We start from the raw sequence: 15,345 nt of genomic DNA on the forward strand, positions 1-15,345 counted from the left end.
GAAGGTAGTGTACGAGTAAATAGAATCAAGGGCAGCCTCTAGGCAGGACCGGCGTTCCAATTTGGAATATAAGCCCAGCGCTTAGCCCTGCGACTTTCGACAACGACCATACCACGCTGAATACATCGGTTCTCGTCCGATCACCGAAATTAAGCAGCGTCGGGCGCGGTTAGTACTTAGATGATGGACCGCTTGGGAACACCGCGTGTTGTTGGCCTCGTCAACAACTTTTTGCCGCTCTTATATATTTCAACGCCATCTGAATACCATATTTCTCTGCAACTGCAAATTCGAATCAATTTATCCAAAATTTCGACTATTCGAATATTTCCAAATTATTTCTTGCACTGATTTTTCAAGCAAACATCTCCAAACCCTTTTTAATCTTTTATTACGATTCAAAGCACTTTCAATATTGGCCGAAGGTAGTGTACGAGTAAATATAATCAAGGGCAGCCTCTAGGCAGGACCGGCGTTCCAATTTGGAATATAAGCCCAGCGCTTAGCCCTGCGACTTTCGCCAACGACCATACCACGCTGAATACATCGGTTCTCGTCCGATCACCGAAATTAAGCAGCGTCGGGCGCGGTTAGTACTTAGATGATGGACCGCTTGGGAACACCGCGAGTTTTTGGCCTCGTCAACAACTTTTTGCCGCTCTTATATATTTCAACGCCATCTGAATACCATTTTTCTCTGCAACTGCAAATTCGAATCAATTTATCCAAAATTTCGACTATTCGAATATTTCCAAATTATTTCTTGCACTGATTTTTCAAGCAAACGACTCCAAACCCTTTTTAATCTTTTATTACGATTCAAAGCACTTTCAATATTGGCCGAAGGTAGTGTACGAGTAAATAGAATCAAGGGCAGCCTCTAGGCAGGACCGGCGTTCCAATTTGGAATATAAGCCCAGCGCTTAGCCCTGCGACTTTCGACAACGACCATACCACGCTGAATACATCGGTTCTCGTCCGATCACCGAAATTAAGCAGCGTCGGGCGCGGTTAGTACTTAGATGATGGACCGCTTGGGAACACCGCGAGTTTTTGGCCTCGTCAACAACTTTTTGCCGCTCTTTTATATTTCAACGCCATCTGAATACCATTTTTCTCTGCAACTGCAAATTCGAATCAATTTATCCAAAATTTCGACTATTCGAATATTTCCAAATTATTTCTTGCACTGATTTTTCAAGCAAACGACTCCAAACCCTTTTTAATCTTTTATTACGATTCAAAGCACTTTCAATATTGGCCGAAGGTAGTGTACGAGTAAATAGAATCAAGGGCAGCCTCTAGGCAGGACCGGCGTTCCAATTTGGAATATAAGCCCAGCGCTTAGCCCTGCGACTTTCGCCAACGACCATACCACGCTGAATACATCGGTTCTCGTCCGATCACCGAAATTAAGCAGCGTCGGGCGCGGTTAGTACTTAGATGATGGACCGCTTGGGAACACCGCGTGTTGTTGGCCTCGTCAAGAACTTTTTGCCGCTCTTATATATTTCAACGCCATCTGAATACCATTTTTCTCTGCAACTGCAAATTCGAATCAATTTATCCAAAATTTCGACTATTCGAATATTTCCAAATTATTTCTTGCACTGATTTTTCAAGCAAACGACTCCAAACCCTTTTTAATCTTTTATTACGATTCAAAGCACTTTCAATATTGGCCGAAGGTAGTGTACGAGTAAATAGAATCAAGGGCAGCCTCTAGGCAGGACCGGCGTTCCAATTTGGAATATAAGCCCAGCGCTTAGCCCTGCGACTTTCGACAACGACCATACCACGCTGAATACATCGGTTCTCGTCCGATCACCGAAATTAAGCAGCGTCGGGCGCGGTTAGTACTTAGATGATGGACCGCTTGGGAACACCGCGTGTTGTTGGCCTCGTCAACAACTTTTTGCCGCTCTTATATATTTCAACGCCATCTGAATACCATTTTTCTCTGCAACTGCAAATTCGAATCAATTTATCCAAAATTTCGACTATTCGAATATTTCCAAATTATTTCTTGCACTGATTTTTCAAGCAAACGACTCGAAACCCTTTTTAATCTTTTATTACGATTCAAAGCACTTTCAATATTGGCCGAAGGTAGTGTACGAGTAAATAGAATCAAGGGCAGCCTCTAGGCAGGACCGGCGTTCCAATTTGGAATATAAGCCCAGCGCTTAGCCCTGCGACTTTCGCCAACGACCATACCACGCTGAATACATCGGTTCTCGTCCGATCACCGAAATTAAGCAGCGTCGGGCGCGGTTAGTACTTAGATGATGGACCGCTTGGGAACACCGCGTGTTGTTGGCCTCGTCAACAACTTTTTGCCGCTCTTATATATTTCAACGCCATCTGAATACCATTTTTCTCTGCAACTGCAAATTCGAATCAATTTATCCAAAATTTCGACTATTCGAATATTTCCAAATTATTTCTTGCACTGATTTTTCAAGCAAACGACTCCAAACCCTTTTTAATCTTTTATTACGATTCAAAGCACTTTCAATATTGGCCGAAGGTAGTGTACGAGTAAATAGAATCAAGGGCAGCCTCTAGGCAGGACCGGCGTTCCAATTTGGAATATAAGCCCAGCGCTTAGCCCTGCGACTTTCGCCAACGACCATACCACGCTGAATACATCGGTTCTCGTCCGATCACCGAAATTAAGCAGCGTCGGGCGCGGTTAGTACTTAGATGATGGACCGCTTGGGAACACCGCGTGTTGTTGGCCTCGTCAACAACTTTTTGCCGCTCTTATATATTTCAACGCCATCTGAATACCATTTTTCTCTGCAACTGCAAATTCGAATCAATTTATCCAAAATTTCGACTATTCGAATATTTCCAAATTATTTCTTGCACTGATTTTTCAAGCAAACGACTCCAAACCCGTTTTAATCTTTTATTACGATTCAAAGCACTTTCAATATTGGCCGAAGGTAGTGTACGAGTAAATAGAATCAAGGGCAGCCTCTAGGCAGGACCGGCGTTCCAATTTGGAATATAAGCCCAGCGCTTAGCCCTGCGACTTTCGCCAACGACCATACCATGCTGAATACATCGGTTCTCGTCCGATCACCGAAATTAAGCAGCGTCGGGCGCGGTTAGTGCTTAGATGATGGACCGCTTGGGAACACCGCGTGTTTTTGGCCTCGTCAACAACTTTTTGCCGCTCTTATATATTTCAACGCCATCTGAATACCATTTTTCTCTGCAACTGCAAATTCGAATCAATTTATCCAAAATTTCGACTATTCGAATATTTCCAAATTATTTCTTGCACTGATTTTCAAGCAAACGACTCCAAACCCTTTTTAATCTTTTATTACGATTCAAAGCACTTTCAATATTGGCCGATGGTAGTGTACGAGTAAATAGAATCAAGGGCAGCCTCTAGGCAGGACCGGCGTTCCAATTTGGAATATAAGCCCAGCGCTTAGCCCTGCGACTTTCGCCAACGACCATACCACGCTGAATACATCGGTTCTCGTCCGATCACCGAAATTAAGCAGCGTCGGGCGCGGTTAGTACTTAGATGATGGACCGCTTGGGAACACCGCGTGTTGTTGGCCTCGTCAACAACTTTTTGCCGCTCTTATATATTTCAACGCCATCTGAATACCACATTTCTCTGCAACTGCAAATTCGAATCAATTTATCCAAAATTTCGACTATTCGAATATTTCCAAATTATTTCTTGCACTGATTTTTCAAGCAAACGACTCCAAACCCTTTTTAATCTTTTATTACGATTCAAAGCACTTTCAATATTGGCCGAAGGTAGTGTACGAGTAAATAGAATCAAGGGCAGCCTCTAGGCAGGACCGGCGTTCCAATTTGGAATATAAGCCCAGCGCTTAGCCCTGCGACTTTCGCCAACGACCATACCACGCTGAATACATCGGTTCTCGTCCGATCACCGAAATTAAGCAGCGTCGGGCGCAGTTAGTACTTAGATGATGGACCGCTTGGGAACACCGCGTGTTGTTGGCCTCGTCAACAACTTTTTGCCGCTCTTATATATTTCAACGTCATCTGAATACCATTTTTCTCTGCAACTGCAAATTCGAATCAATTTATCCAAAATTTCGACTATTCGAATATTTCCAAATTATTTCTTGCACTGATTTTTCAAGCAAACGACTCCAAACCCTTTTTAATCTTTTATTACGATTCAAAGCACTTTCAATATTGGCCGAAGGTAGTGTACGAGTAAATAGAATCAAGGGCAGCCTCTAGGCAGGACCGGCGTTCCAATTTGGAATATAAGCCCAGCGCTTAGCCCTGCGACTTTCGCCAACGACCATACCACGCTGAATACATCGGTTCTCGTCCGATCACCGAAATTAAGCAGCGTCGGGCGCGGTTAGTACTTAGATGATGGACCGCTTGGGAACACCGCGTGTTTTTGGCCTCGTCAACAACTTTTTGCCGCTCTTATATATTTCAACGCCATCTGAATACCATTTTTCTCTGCAACTGCAAACTCGAATCAATTTATCCAAAATTTCGACTATTTGAATATTTCCAAATTATTTCTTGCACTGATTTTTCAAGCAAACATCTCCAAACCCTTTTTAATCTTTTATTACGATTCAAAGCACTTTCAATATTGGCCGAAGGTAGTGTACGAGTAAATAGAATCAAGGGCAGCCTCTAGGCAGGACCGGCGTTCCAATTTGGAATATAAGCCCAGCGCTTAGCCCTGCGACTTTCGCCAACGACCATACCACGCTGAATACATCGGTTCTCGTCCGATCACCGAAATTAAGCAGCGTCGGGCGCGGTTAGTACTTAGATGATGGACCGCTTGGGAACACCGCGTGTTGTTGGCCTCGTCAACAACTTTTTGCCGCTCTTATATATTTCAACGCCATCTGAATACCATTTTTCTCTGCAACTGCAAATTCGAATCAATTTATCCAAAATTTCGACTATTCGAATATTTCCAAATTATTTCTTGCACTGATTTTTCAAGCAAACGACTCCAAACCCTTTTTAATCTTTTATTACGATTCAAAGCACTTTCAATATTGGCCGAAGGTAGTGTACGAGTAAATAGAATCAAGGGCAGCCTCTAGGCAGGACCGGCGTTCCAATTTGGAATATAAGCCCAGCGCTTAGCCCAGCGACTTTCGCCAACGACCATACCACGCTGAATACATCGGTTCTCGTCCGATCACCGAAATTAAGCAGCGTCGGGCGCGGTTAGTACTTAGATGATGGACCGCTTGGGAACACCGCGTGTTTTTGGCCTCGTCAACAACTTTTTGCCGCTCTTATATATTTCAACGCCATCTGAATACCATTTTTCTCTGCAACTGCAAATTCGAATCAATTTATCCAAAATTTCGACTATTCGAATATTTCCAAATTATTTCTTGCACTGATTTTTCAAGCAAACGACTCCAAACCCTTTTTAATCTTTTATTACGATTCAAAGCACTTTCAATATTGGCCGAAGGTAGTGTACGAGTAAATAGAATCAAGGGCAGCCTCTAGGCAGGACCGGCGTTCCAATTTGGAATATAAGCCCAGCGCTTAGCCCTGCGACTTTCGCCAACGACCATACCACGCTGAATACATCGGTTCTCGTCTGATCACCGAAATTAAGCAGCGTCGGGCGCGGTTAGTACTTAGATGATGGACCGCTTGGGAACACCGCGTGTTGTTGGCCTCGTCAACAACTTTTTGCCGCTCTTATATATTTCAACGTCATCTGAATACCATTTTTCTCTGCACCTGCAAATTCGAATCAATTTATCCAAAATTTCGACTATTTGAATATTTCCAAATTATTTCTTGCACTGATTTTTCAAGCAAACGACTCCAAACTCTTTTTAATCTTTTATTACGATTCAAAGCACTTTCAATATTGGCCGAAGGTAGTGTACGAGTAAATAGAATCAAAGGCAGCCTCTAGGCAGGACCGGCGTTCCAATTTGGAATATAAGCCCAGCGCTTAGCCCTGCGACTTTCGCCAACGACCATACCACGCTGAATACATCGGTTCTCGTCCGATCACCGAAATTAAGCAGCGTCGGGCGCGGTTAGTACTTAGATGATGGACCGCTTGGGAACACCGCGTGTTGTTGGCCTCGTCAACAACTTTTTGCCGCTCTTATATATTTCAACGCCATCTGAATACCATTTTTCTCTGCAACTGCAAATTCGAATCAATTTATCCAAAATTTCGACTATTCGATTATTTCCAAATTATTTCTTGCACTGATTTTTCAAGCAAACGACTCCAAACCCTTTTTAATCTTTTATTACGATTCAAAGCACTTTCAATATTGGTCGAAGGTAGTGTACGAGTAAATAGAATCAAGGGCAGCCTCTAGGCAGGACCGGCGTTCAAATTTGGAATATAAGCCCAGCGCTTAGCCCTGCGACTTTCGCCAACGACCAACCACGCTGAATACATCGGTTCGCGTCCGATCACCGAAATTAAGCAGCGTCGGGCGCGGTTAGTACTTAGATGATGGACCGCTTGGGAACACCGCGTGTTGTTGGCCTCGTCAACAACTTTTTGCCGCTCTTATATATTTCAACGCCATCTGAATACCATTTTTCTCTGCAACTGCAAATTCGAATCAATTTATCTAAAAATTCGACTATGCGAATATTTCCAAATTATTTCTTGCACTGATTTTTCAAGCAAACGACTCCAAACCCTTTTTAATCTTTTATTACGATTCAAAGCACTTTCAATATTGGCCGAAGGTAGTGTACGAGTAAATAGAATCAAGGGCAGCCTCTAGGCAGGACCGGCGTTCCAATTTGGAATATAAGCCCAGCGCTTAGCCCTGCGACTTTCGCCAACGACCATACCACGCTGAATACATCGGTTCTCGTCCGATCACCGAAATTAAGCAGCGTCGGGCGCGGTTAGTACTTAGATGAGGGACCGCTTGGGAACACCGCGTGTTGTTGGCCTCGTCAACAACTTTTTGCCGCTCTTATATATTTCAACGCCATCTGAATACCATTTTTCTCTGCAACTGCAAATTCGAATCAATTTATCTAAAATTTCGACTATTCGAATATTTCCAAATTATTTCTTGCACTGATTTTTCAAGCAAACGACTCCAAACCCTTTTTAATCTTTTATTACGATTCAAAGCACTTTCAATATTGGCCGAAGGTAGTGTACGAGTAAATAGAATCAAGGGCAGCCTCTAGGCAGGACCGGCGTTCCAATTTGGAATATAAGGCCAGCGCTTAGCCCTGCGACTTTCGCCAACGACCATACCACGCTGAATACATCGGTTCTCGTCCGATCACCGAAATTAAGCAGCGTCGGGCGCGGTTAGTACTTAGATGATGGATCGCTTGGGAACACCGCGTGTTGTTGGCCTCGTCAACAACTTTTTGCCGCACTTATATATTTCAACGCCATCTGAATACCATTTTCCTCTGCAACTGCAAATTCGAATCAATTTATCCAAAATTTCGACTATTCGAATATTTCCAAATTATTTCTTGCACTGATTTTTCAAGCAAACGACTCCAAACCCTTTTTAATCTTTTATTACGATTCAAAGCACTTTCAATATTGGCCGAAGGTAGTGTACGAGTAAATAGAATCAAGGGCAGCCTCTAGGCAGGACCGGCGTTCCAATTTGGAATATAAGCCCAGCGCTTAGCCCTGCGACTTTCGCCAACGACCATACCACGCTGAATACATCGGTTCTATTTCTTGCGCGTGTTGTTGGCCTCGTCAACAACTTTTTGCCGCTCTTATATATTTCAACGCCATCTGAATACCATTTTTCTCTGCAACTGCAAATTCGAATCAATTTATCCAAAATTTCGACTATTCGAATATTTCCAAATTATTTCTTGCACTGATTTTTCAAGCAAACGACTCCAAACCCTTTTTAATCTTTTATTACGATTCAAAGCACTTTCAATATTGGCCGAAGGTAGTGTACGAGTAAATAGAATCAAGGGCAGCCTCTAGGCAGGACCGGCGTTCCAATTTGGAATATAAGCCCAGCGCTTAGCCCTGCGATTTTCGCCAACGACCATACCACGCTGAATACATCGGTTCTCGTCCGATCACCGAAATTAAGCAGCGTCGGGCGCGGTTAGTACTTAGATGATGGACCGCTTGGGAACACCGCGTGTTGTTGGCCTCGTCAACAACTTTTTGCCGCTCTTATATATTTCAACGCCATCTGAATACCATTTTTCTCTGCAACTGCAAATTCGAATCAATTTATCCAAAATTTCGACTATTCGAATATTTCCAAATTATTTCTTGCACTGATTTTTCAAGCAAACGACTCCAAACCCTTTTTAATCTTTTATTACGATTCAAAGCACTTTCAATATTGGCCGAAGGTAGTGTACGAGTAAATAGAATCAAGGGCAGCCTCTAGGCAGGACCGGCGTTCCAATTTGGAATATAAGCCCAGCGCTTAGCCCTGCGACTTTCGCCAACGACCATACCACGCTGAATACATCGGTTCTCGTCCGATCACCGAAATTAAGCAGAGTCGGGCGCGGTTAGTACTTAGATGATGGACCGCTTGGGAACACCGCATGTTGTTGGCCTCGTCAACAACTTTTTGCCGCTCTTATATATTTCAACGCCATCTGAATACCATTTTTCTCTGCAACTGCAAATTCGAATCAATTTATCCAAAATTTCGACTATTCGAATATTTCCAAATTATTTCTTGCACTGATTTTTCAAGCAAACGACTCCAAACCCTTTTTAATCTTTTATTACGATTCAAAGCACTTTCAATATTGGCCGAAGGTAGTGTACGAGTAAATAGAATCAAGGGCAGCCTCTAGGCAGGACCGGCGTTCCAATTTGGAATATAAGGCCAGCGCTTAGCCCTGCGACTTTCGCCAACGACCATACCACGCTGAATACATCGGTTCTATTTCTGATTTTTCAAGCAAACGACTCCAAACCCTTTTTAATCTTTTATTACGATTCAAAGCACTTTCAATATTGGCCGAAGGTAGTGTACGAGTAAATAGAATCAAGGGCAGCCTCTAGGCAGGACCGGCGTTCCAATTTGGAATATAAGCCCAGCGCTTAGCCCTGCGACTTTCGCCAACGACCATACCACGCTGAATACATCGGTTCTATTTCTTGCGCGTGTTGTTGGCCTCGTCAACAACTTTTTGCCGCTCTTATATATTTCAACGCCATCTGAATACCATTTTTCTCTGCAACTGCAAATTCGAATCAATTTATCCAAAATTTCGACTATTCGAATATTTCCAAATTATTTCTTGCACTGATTTTTCAAGCAAACGACTCCAAACCCTTTTTAATCTTTTATTACGATTCAAAGCACTTTCAATATTGGCCGAAGGTAGTGTACGAGTAAATAGAATCCAGGGCAGCCTCTAGGCAGGACCGGCGTTCCAATTTGGAATATAAGGCCAGCGCTTAGCCCTGCGACTTTCGCCAACGACCATACCACGCTGATTACATCGGTTCTCGTCCGATCACCGAAATTAAGCAGCGTCGGGCGCGGTTAGTACTTAGATGATGGACCGCTTGGGAACACCGCTTGTTGTTGGCCTCGTCAACAACTTTTTGCCGCTCTTATATATTTCAACGCCATCTGAATACCATTTTTCTCTGCAACTGCAAATTCGAATCAATTTATCCAAAATTTCGACTATTCGAATATTTCCAAATTATTTCTTGCACTGATTTTTCAAGCAAACGACTCCAAACCCTTTTTAATCTTTTATTACGATTCAAAGCACTTTCAATATTGGCCGAAGGTAGTGTACGAGTAAATAGAATCAAGGGCAGCCTCTAGGCAGGACCGGCGTTCCAATTTGGAATATAAGCCCAGCGCTTAGCCCTGCGACTTTCGCCAACGACCATACCACGCTGAATACATCGGTTCTATTTCTTGCGCGTGTTGTTGGCCTCGTCAACAACTTTTTGCCGCTCTTATATATTTCAACGCCATCTGAATACCATTTTTCTCTGCAACTGCAAATTCGAATCAATTTATCCAAAATTTCGACTATTCGAATATTTCCAAATTATTTCTTGCACTGATTTTTCAAGCAAACGACTCCAAACCCTTTTTAATCTTTTATTACGATTCAAAGCACTTTCAATATTGGCCGAAGGTAGTGTACGAGTAAATAGAATCAAGGGCAGCCTCTAGGCAGGACCGGCGTTCCAATTTGGAATATAAGGCCAGCGCTTAGCCCTACGATTTTCGCCAACGACCATACCACGCTCGTCCGATCACCGAAATTAAGCAGCGTCGGGCGCGGTTAGTACTTAGATGAGGGACCGCTTGGGAACACCGCGTGTTGTTGGCCTCGTCAACAACTTTTTGCCGCTCTTATATATTTCAACGCCATCTGAATACCATTTTTCTCTGCAACTGCAAATTCGAATCAATTTATCCAAAATTTCGACTATTCGAATATTTCCAAATTATTTCTTGCACTGATTTTTCAAGCAAACGACTCCAAACCCTTTTTAATCTTTTATTACGATTCAAAGCACTTTCAATATTGGCCGAAGGTAGTGTACGAGTAAATAGAATCAAGGGCAGCCTCTAGGCAGGACCGGCGTTCCAATTTGGAATATAAGCCCAGCGCTTAGCCCAGCGACTTTCGCCAACGACCATACCACGCTGAATACATCGGTTCTCGTCCGATCACCGAAATTAAGCAGCGTCGGGCGCGGTTAGTACTTAGATGATGGACCGCTTGGGAACACCGCGTGTTGTTGGCCTCGTCAACAACTTTTTGCCGCTCTTATATATTTCAACGCCATCTGAATACCATTTTTCTCTGCAACTGCAAATTCGAATCAATTTATCCAAAATTTCGACTATTCGAATATTTCCAAATTATTTCTTGCACTGATTTTTCAAGCAAACGACTCCAAACCCTTTTTAATCTTTTATTACGATTCAAAGCACTTTCAATATTGGCCGAAGGTAGTGTACGAGTAAATAGAATCCAGGGCAGCCTCTAGGCAGGACCGGCGTTCCAATTTGGAATATAAGCCCAGCGCTTAGCCCTGCGACTTTCGCCAACGACCATACCACGCTGAATACATCGGTTCTATTTCTTGCGCGTGTTGTTGGCCTCGTCAACAACTTTTTGCCGCTCTTATATATTTCAACGCCATCTGAATACCATTTTTCTCTGCAACTGCAAATTCGAATCAATTTATCCAAAATTTCGACTATTCGAATATTTCCAAATTATTTCTTGCACTGATTTTTCAAGCAAACGACTCCAAACCCTTTTTAATCTTTTATTACGATTCAAAGCACTTTCAATATTGGCCGAAGGTAGTGTACGAGTAAATAGAATCCAGGGCAGCCTCTAGGCAGGACCGGCGTTCCAATTTGGAATATAAGGCCAGCGCTTAGCCCTGCTACTTTCGCCAACGACCATACCAAGCTGAATACATCGGTTCTCGTCCGATCACCGAAATTAAGCAGCGTCGGGCGCGGTTAGTACTTAGATGATGGACCGCTTGGGAACACCGCGTGTTGTTGGCCTCGTCAACAACTTTTTGCCGCTCTTATATATTTCAACGCCATCTGAATACCATTTTTCTCTGCAACTGCAAATTCGAATCAATTTATCCAAAATTTCGACTATTCGAATATTTCCAAATTATTTCTTGCACTGATTTTTCAAGCAAACGACTCCAAACCCTTTTTAATCTTTTATTACGATTCAAAGCACTTTCAATATTGGCCGAAGGTAGTGTACGAGTAAATAGAATCAAGGGCAGCCTCTAGGCAGGACCGGCGCTCCAATTTGGAATATAAGCCCAGCGCTTAGCCCTGCGACTTTCGCCAACGACCAAACCACGCTGAATACATCGGTTCTCGTCCGATCACCGAAATTAAGCAGCGTCGGGCGCGGTTAGTACTTAGATGATGGACCGCTTGGGAACACCGCGTGTTGTTGGCCTCGTCAACAACTTTTTGCCGCTCTTATATATTTTAACGCCATCTGAATACCATTTTTCTCTGCAACTGCAAATTCGAATCAATTTATCCAAAATTTCGACTATTCGAATATTTCCAAATTATTTCTTGCACTGATTTTTCAAGCAAACGACTCCAAACCCTTTTTAATCTTCTATTACGATTCAAAGCACTTTCAATATTGGCCGAAGGTAGTGTACGAGTAAATAGAATCAAGGGCAGCCTCTAGGCAGGACCGGCGTTCCAATTTGGAATATAAGCCCAGCGCTTAGCCCTGCGACTTTCGCCAACGACCATACCACGCTGAATACATCGGTTCTATTTCTTGCGCGTGTTGTTGGCCTCGTCAACAACTTTTTGCCGCTCTTATATATTTCAACGCCATCTGAATACCATTTTTCTCTGCAACTGCAAATTCGAATCAATTTATCCAAAATTTCGACTATTCGAATATTTCCAAATTATTTCTTGCACTGGTTTTTCAAGCAAACGACTCCAAACCCTTTTTAATCTTTTATTACGATTCAAAGCACTTTCAATATTGGCCGAAGGTAGTGTACGAGTAAATAGAATCAAGGGCAGCCTCTAGGCAGGACCGGCGTTCCAATTTGGAATATAAGCCCAGCGCTTAGCCCTGCGACTTTCGCCAACGACCAAACCACGCTGAATACATCGGTTCTCGTCCGATCACCGAAATTAAGCAGCGTCGGGCGCGGTTAGTACTTAGATGATGGACCGCTTGGGAACACCGCGTGTTTTTGGCCTCGTCAACAACTTTTTGCCGCTCTTATATATTTCAACGCCATCTGAATACCATTTTTCTCTGCAACTGCAAATTCGAATCAATTTATCCAAAATTTCGACTATTCGAATATTTCCAAATTATTTCTTGCACTGGTTTTTCAAGCAAACGACTCCAAACCCTTTTTAATCTTTTATTACGATTCAAAGCACTTTCAATATTGGCCGAAGGTAGTGTACGAGTAAACAGAATCAAGGGCAGCCTCTAGGCAGGACCGGCGTTCCAATTTGGAATATAAGCCCAGCGCTTAGCCCTGCGACTTTCGCCAACGACCATACCACGCTGAATACATCGGTTCTCGTCCGATCACCGAAATTAAGCAGCGTCGGGCGCGGTTAGTACTTAGATGATGGACCGCTTGGGAACACCGCGTGTTGTTGGCCTCGTCAACAACTTTTTGCCGCTCTTATATATTTCAACGCCATCTGAATACCATTTTTCTCTGCAACTGCAAATTCGAATCAATTTATCCAAAATTTCGACTATTCGAATATTTCCAAATTATTTCTTGCACTGATTTTTCAAGCAAACGACTCCAAACCCTTTTTAATCTTTTATTACGATTCAAAGCACTTTCAATATTGGCCGAAGGTAGTGTACGAGTAAATAGAATCAAGGGCAGCCTCTAGGAAGGACCGGCGTTCCAATTTGGAATATAAGCCCAGCGCTTAGCCCTGCGACTTTCGCCAACGACGATACCACGCTGAATACATCGGTTCTCGTCCGATCACCGAAATTAAGCAGCGTCGGGCGCGGTTAGTACTTAGATGATGGACCGCTTGGGAACACCGCGTGTTTTTGGCCTCGTCAACAACTTTTTGCCGCTCTTATATATTTCAACGCCATCTGAATACCATTTTTCTCTGCAACTGCAAATTCGAATCAATTTATCCAAAATTTCGACTATTCGAATATTTCCAAATTATTTCTTGCACTGATTTTTCAAGCAAACGACTCCAAACCCTTTTTAATCTTTTATTACGATTCAAAGCACTTTCAATATTGGCCGAAGGTAGTGTACGAGTAAATAGAATCAAGGGCATCCTCTAGGCAGGACCGGCGTTCCAATTTGGAATATAAGCCCAGCGCTTAGCCCTGCGACTTTCGCCAACGACCATACCACGCTGACTACATCGGTTCTCGTCCGATCACCGAAATTAAGCAGCGTCGGGCGCGGTTAGTACTTAGATGATGGACCGCTTGGGAACACCGCGTGTTTTTGGCCTCGTCAACAACTTTTTGCCGCTCTTATATATTTCAACGCCATCTGAATACCATTTTTCTCTGCAACTGCAAATTCGAATCAATTTATCCAAAATTTCGACTATTCGAATATTTCCAAATTATTTCTTGCACTGATTTTTCAAGCAAACGACTCCAAACCCTTTTTAATCTTTTATTACGATTCAAAGCACTTTCAATATTGGCCGAAGGTAGTGTACGAGTAAATAGAATCAAGGGCAGCCTCTAGGCAGGACCGGCGTTCCAATTTGGAATATAAGCCCAGCGCTTAGCCCTGCGACTTTCGCCAACGACCATACCACGCTGAATACATCGGTTCTCGTCCGATCACCGAAATTAAGCAGCGTCGGGCGCGGTTAGTACTTAGATGATGGACCGCTTGGGAACACCGCGTGTTTTTGGCCTCGTCAACAACTTTTTGCCGCTCTTATATATTTCAACGCCATCTGAATACCATTTTTCTCTGCAACTGCAAATTCGAATCAATTTATCCAAAATTTCGACTATTCGAATATTTCCAAATTATTTCTTGCACTGATTTTTCAAGCAAACGACTCCAAACCCTTTTTAATCTTTTATTACGATTCAAAGCACTTTCAATATTGGCCGAAGGTAGTGTACGAGTAAATAGAATCAAGGGCAGCCTCTAGGCAGGACCGGCGTTCCAATTTGGAATATAAGCCCAGCGCTTAGCCCTGCGACTTTCGCCAACGACGATACCACGCTGAATACATCGGTTCTCGTCCGATCACCGAAATTAAGCAGCGTCGGGCGCGGTTAGTACTTAGATGATGGACCGCTTGGGAACACCGCGTGTTGTTGGCCTCGTCAACAACTTTTTGCCGCTCTTATATATTTCAACGCCATCTGAATACCATTTTTCTCTGCAACTGCAAATTCGAATCAATTTATCCAAAATTTCGACTATTCGAATATTTCCAAATTATTTCTTGCACTGATTTTTCAAGCAAACGACTCCAAACCCTTTTTAATCTTTTATTACGATTCAAAGCACTTTCAATATTGGCCGAAGGTAGTGTACGAGTAAATAGAATCAAGGGCAGCCTCTAGGCAGGACCGGCGTTCCAATTTGGAATATAAGCCCAGCGCTTAGCCCTGCGACTTTCGCCAACGACGATACCACGCTGAATACATCGGTTCTCGTCCGATCACCGAAATTAAGCAGCGTCGGGCGCGGTTAGTACTTAGATGATGGACCGCTTGGGAACACCGCGTGTTTTTGGCCTCGTCAACAACTTTTTGCCGCTCTTATATATTTCAACGCCATCTGAATACCATTTTTCTCTGCAACTGCAAATTCGAATCAAT

At 43.1% G+C, this 15,345-nt stretch overlaps 11 non-coding genes and 20 pseudogenes across 11 annotated transcripts; all 31 read left to right on the top strand.

Annotated features, from left to right (window-relative positions):
• The first annotated feature begins 98 nt into the window (after positions 1-98).
• LOC127011427 (5S ribosomal RNA) lies at positions 99-217 on the top strand (annotated as a pseudogene).
• Positions 218-519: 302 nt separating this feature from the next.
• LOC127011471 (5S ribosomal RNA) lies at positions 520-638 on the top strand (annotated as a pseudogene).
• A 302-nt stretch (positions 639-940) lies between these two features.
• LOC127011476 (5S ribosomal RNA) lies at positions 941-1,059 on the top strand (annotated as a pseudogene).
• Positions 1,060-1,361: 302 nt separating this feature from the next.
• Positions 1,362-1,480, top strand: LOC127011385 (5S ribosomal RNA). Its single transcript, XR_007764439.1, has one exon. It is a non-coding gene; the product is annotated as a 5S ribosomal RNA (ribosomal RNA).
• Positions 1,481-1,782: 302 nt separating this feature from the next.
• LOC127011428 (5S ribosomal RNA) lies at positions 1,783-1,901 on the top strand (annotated as a pseudogene).
• Positions 1,902-2,203: 302 nt separating this feature from the next.
• LOC127011386 (5S ribosomal RNA) lies at positions 2,204-2,322 on the top strand. Its single transcript, XR_007764440.1, has one exon. It is a non-coding gene; the product is annotated as a 5S ribosomal RNA (ribosomal RNA).
• A 302-nt stretch (positions 2,323-2,624) lies between these two features.
• Positions 2,625-2,743, top strand: LOC127011388 (5S ribosomal RNA). Its single transcript, XR_007764442.1, has one exon. It is a non-coding gene; the product is annotated as a 5S ribosomal RNA (ribosomal RNA).
• A 302-nt stretch (positions 2,744-3,045) lies between these two features.
• Positions 3,046-3,164, top strand: LOC127011478 (5S ribosomal RNA; annotated as a pseudogene).
• Positions 3,165-3,465: 301 nt separating this feature from the next.
• On the top strand, positions 3,466-3,584 carry LOC127011389 (5S ribosomal RNA). Its single transcript, XR_007764443.1, has one exon. It is a non-coding gene; the product is annotated as a 5S ribosomal RNA (ribosomal RNA).
• A 302-nt stretch (positions 3,585-3,886) lies between these two features.
• On the top strand, positions 3,887-4,005 carry LOC127011438 (5S ribosomal RNA; annotated as a pseudogene).
• Positions 4,006-4,307: 302 nt separating this feature from the next.
• LOC127011455 (5S ribosomal RNA) lies at positions 4,308-4,426 on the top strand (annotated as a pseudogene).
• Positions 4,427-4,728: 302 nt separating this feature from the next.
• Positions 4,729-4,847, top strand: LOC127011390 (5S ribosomal RNA). Its single transcript, XR_007764444.1, has one exon. It is a non-coding gene; the product is annotated as a 5S ribosomal RNA (ribosomal RNA).
• Positions 4,848-5,149: 302 nt separating this feature from the next.
• Positions 5,150-5,268, top strand: LOC127011457 (5S ribosomal RNA; annotated as a pseudogene).
• A 302-nt stretch (positions 5,269-5,570) lies between these two features.
• On the top strand, positions 5,571-5,689 carry LOC127011397 (5S ribosomal RNA; annotated as a pseudogene).
• Positions 5,690-5,991: 302 nt separating this feature from the next.
• LOC127011391 (5S ribosomal RNA) lies at positions 5,992-6,110 on the top strand. Its single transcript, XR_007764445.1, has one exon. It is a non-coding gene; the product is annotated as a 5S ribosomal RNA (ribosomal RNA).
• Positions 6,111-6,412: 302 nt separating this feature from the next.
• Positions 6,413-6,530, top strand: LOC127011475 (5S ribosomal RNA; annotated as a pseudogene).
• Positions 6,531-6,832: 302 nt separating this feature from the next.
• LOC127011122 (5S ribosomal RNA) lies at positions 6,833-6,951 on the top strand. Its single transcript, XR_007764176.1, has one exon. It is a non-coding gene; the product is annotated as a 5S ribosomal RNA (ribosomal RNA).
• A 302-nt stretch (positions 6,952-7,253) lies between these two features.
• On the top strand, positions 7,254-7,372 carry LOC127011102 (5S ribosomal RNA). The gene has a single exon (XR_007764156.1). It is a non-coding gene; the product is annotated as a 5S ribosomal RNA (ribosomal RNA).
• Positions 7,373-8,034: 662 nt separating this feature from the next.
• On the top strand, positions 8,035-8,153 carry LOC127011392 (5S ribosomal RNA). The gene has a single exon (XR_007764446.1). It is a non-coding gene; the product is annotated as a 5S ribosomal RNA (ribosomal RNA).
• Positions 8,154-8,455: 302 nt separating this feature from the next.
• On the top strand, positions 8,456-8,574 carry LOC127011472 (5S ribosomal RNA; annotated as a pseudogene).
• Positions 8,575-9,447: 873 nt separating this feature from the next.
• LOC127011467 (5S ribosomal RNA) lies at positions 9,448-9,566 on the top strand (annotated as a pseudogene).
• A 1,068-nt stretch (positions 9,567-10,634) lies between these two features.
• On the top strand, positions 10,635-10,753 carry LOC127011393 (5S ribosomal RNA). The gene has a single exon (XR_007764447.1). It is a non-coding gene; the product is annotated as a 5S ribosomal RNA (ribosomal RNA).
• A 662-nt stretch (positions 10,754-11,415) lies between these two features.
• On the top strand, positions 11,416-11,534 carry LOC127011445 (5S ribosomal RNA; annotated as a pseudogene).
• A 302-nt stretch (positions 11,535-11,836) lies between these two features.
• LOC127011424 (5S ribosomal RNA) lies at positions 11,837-11,955 on the top strand (annotated as a pseudogene).
• A 662-nt stretch (positions 11,956-12,617) lies between these two features.
• On the top strand, positions 12,618-12,736 carry LOC122818452 (5S ribosomal RNA; annotated as a pseudogene).
• Positions 12,737-13,038: 302 nt separating this feature from the next.
• On the top strand, positions 13,039-13,157 carry LOC122818451 (5S ribosomal RNA). The gene has a single exon (XR_006367934.1). It is a non-coding gene; the product is annotated as a 5S ribosomal RNA (ribosomal RNA).
• Positions 13,158-13,459: 302 nt separating this feature from the next.
• LOC122818450 (5S ribosomal RNA) lies at positions 13,460-13,578 on the top strand (annotated as a pseudogene).
• A 302-nt stretch (positions 13,579-13,880) lies between these two features.
• LOC122818409 (5S ribosomal RNA) lies at positions 13,881-13,999 on the top strand (annotated as a pseudogene).
• A 302-nt stretch (positions 14,000-14,301) lies between these two features.
• Positions 14,302-14,420, top strand: LOC122818408 (5S ribosomal RNA; annotated as a pseudogene).
• A 302-nt stretch (positions 14,421-14,722) lies between these two features.
• LOC122818449 (5S ribosomal RNA) lies at positions 14,723-14,841 on the top strand (annotated as a pseudogene).
• A 302-nt stretch (positions 14,842-15,143) lies between these two features.
• Positions 15,144-15,262, top strand: LOC122818399 (5S ribosomal RNA; annotated as a pseudogene).
• Positions 15,263-15,345: the final 83 nt, after the last annotated feature.

Source organism: Drosophila biarmipes, chromosome 2R, assembly GCF_025231255.1.
Source record: "Drosophila biarmipes strain raj3 chromosome 2R, RU_DBia_V1.1, whole genome shotgun sequence".
In the NCBI taxonomy this organism is placed as follows: domain Eukaryota; kingdom Metazoa; phylum Arthropoda; class Insecta; order Diptera; family Drosophilidae; genus Drosophila; species Drosophila biarmipes.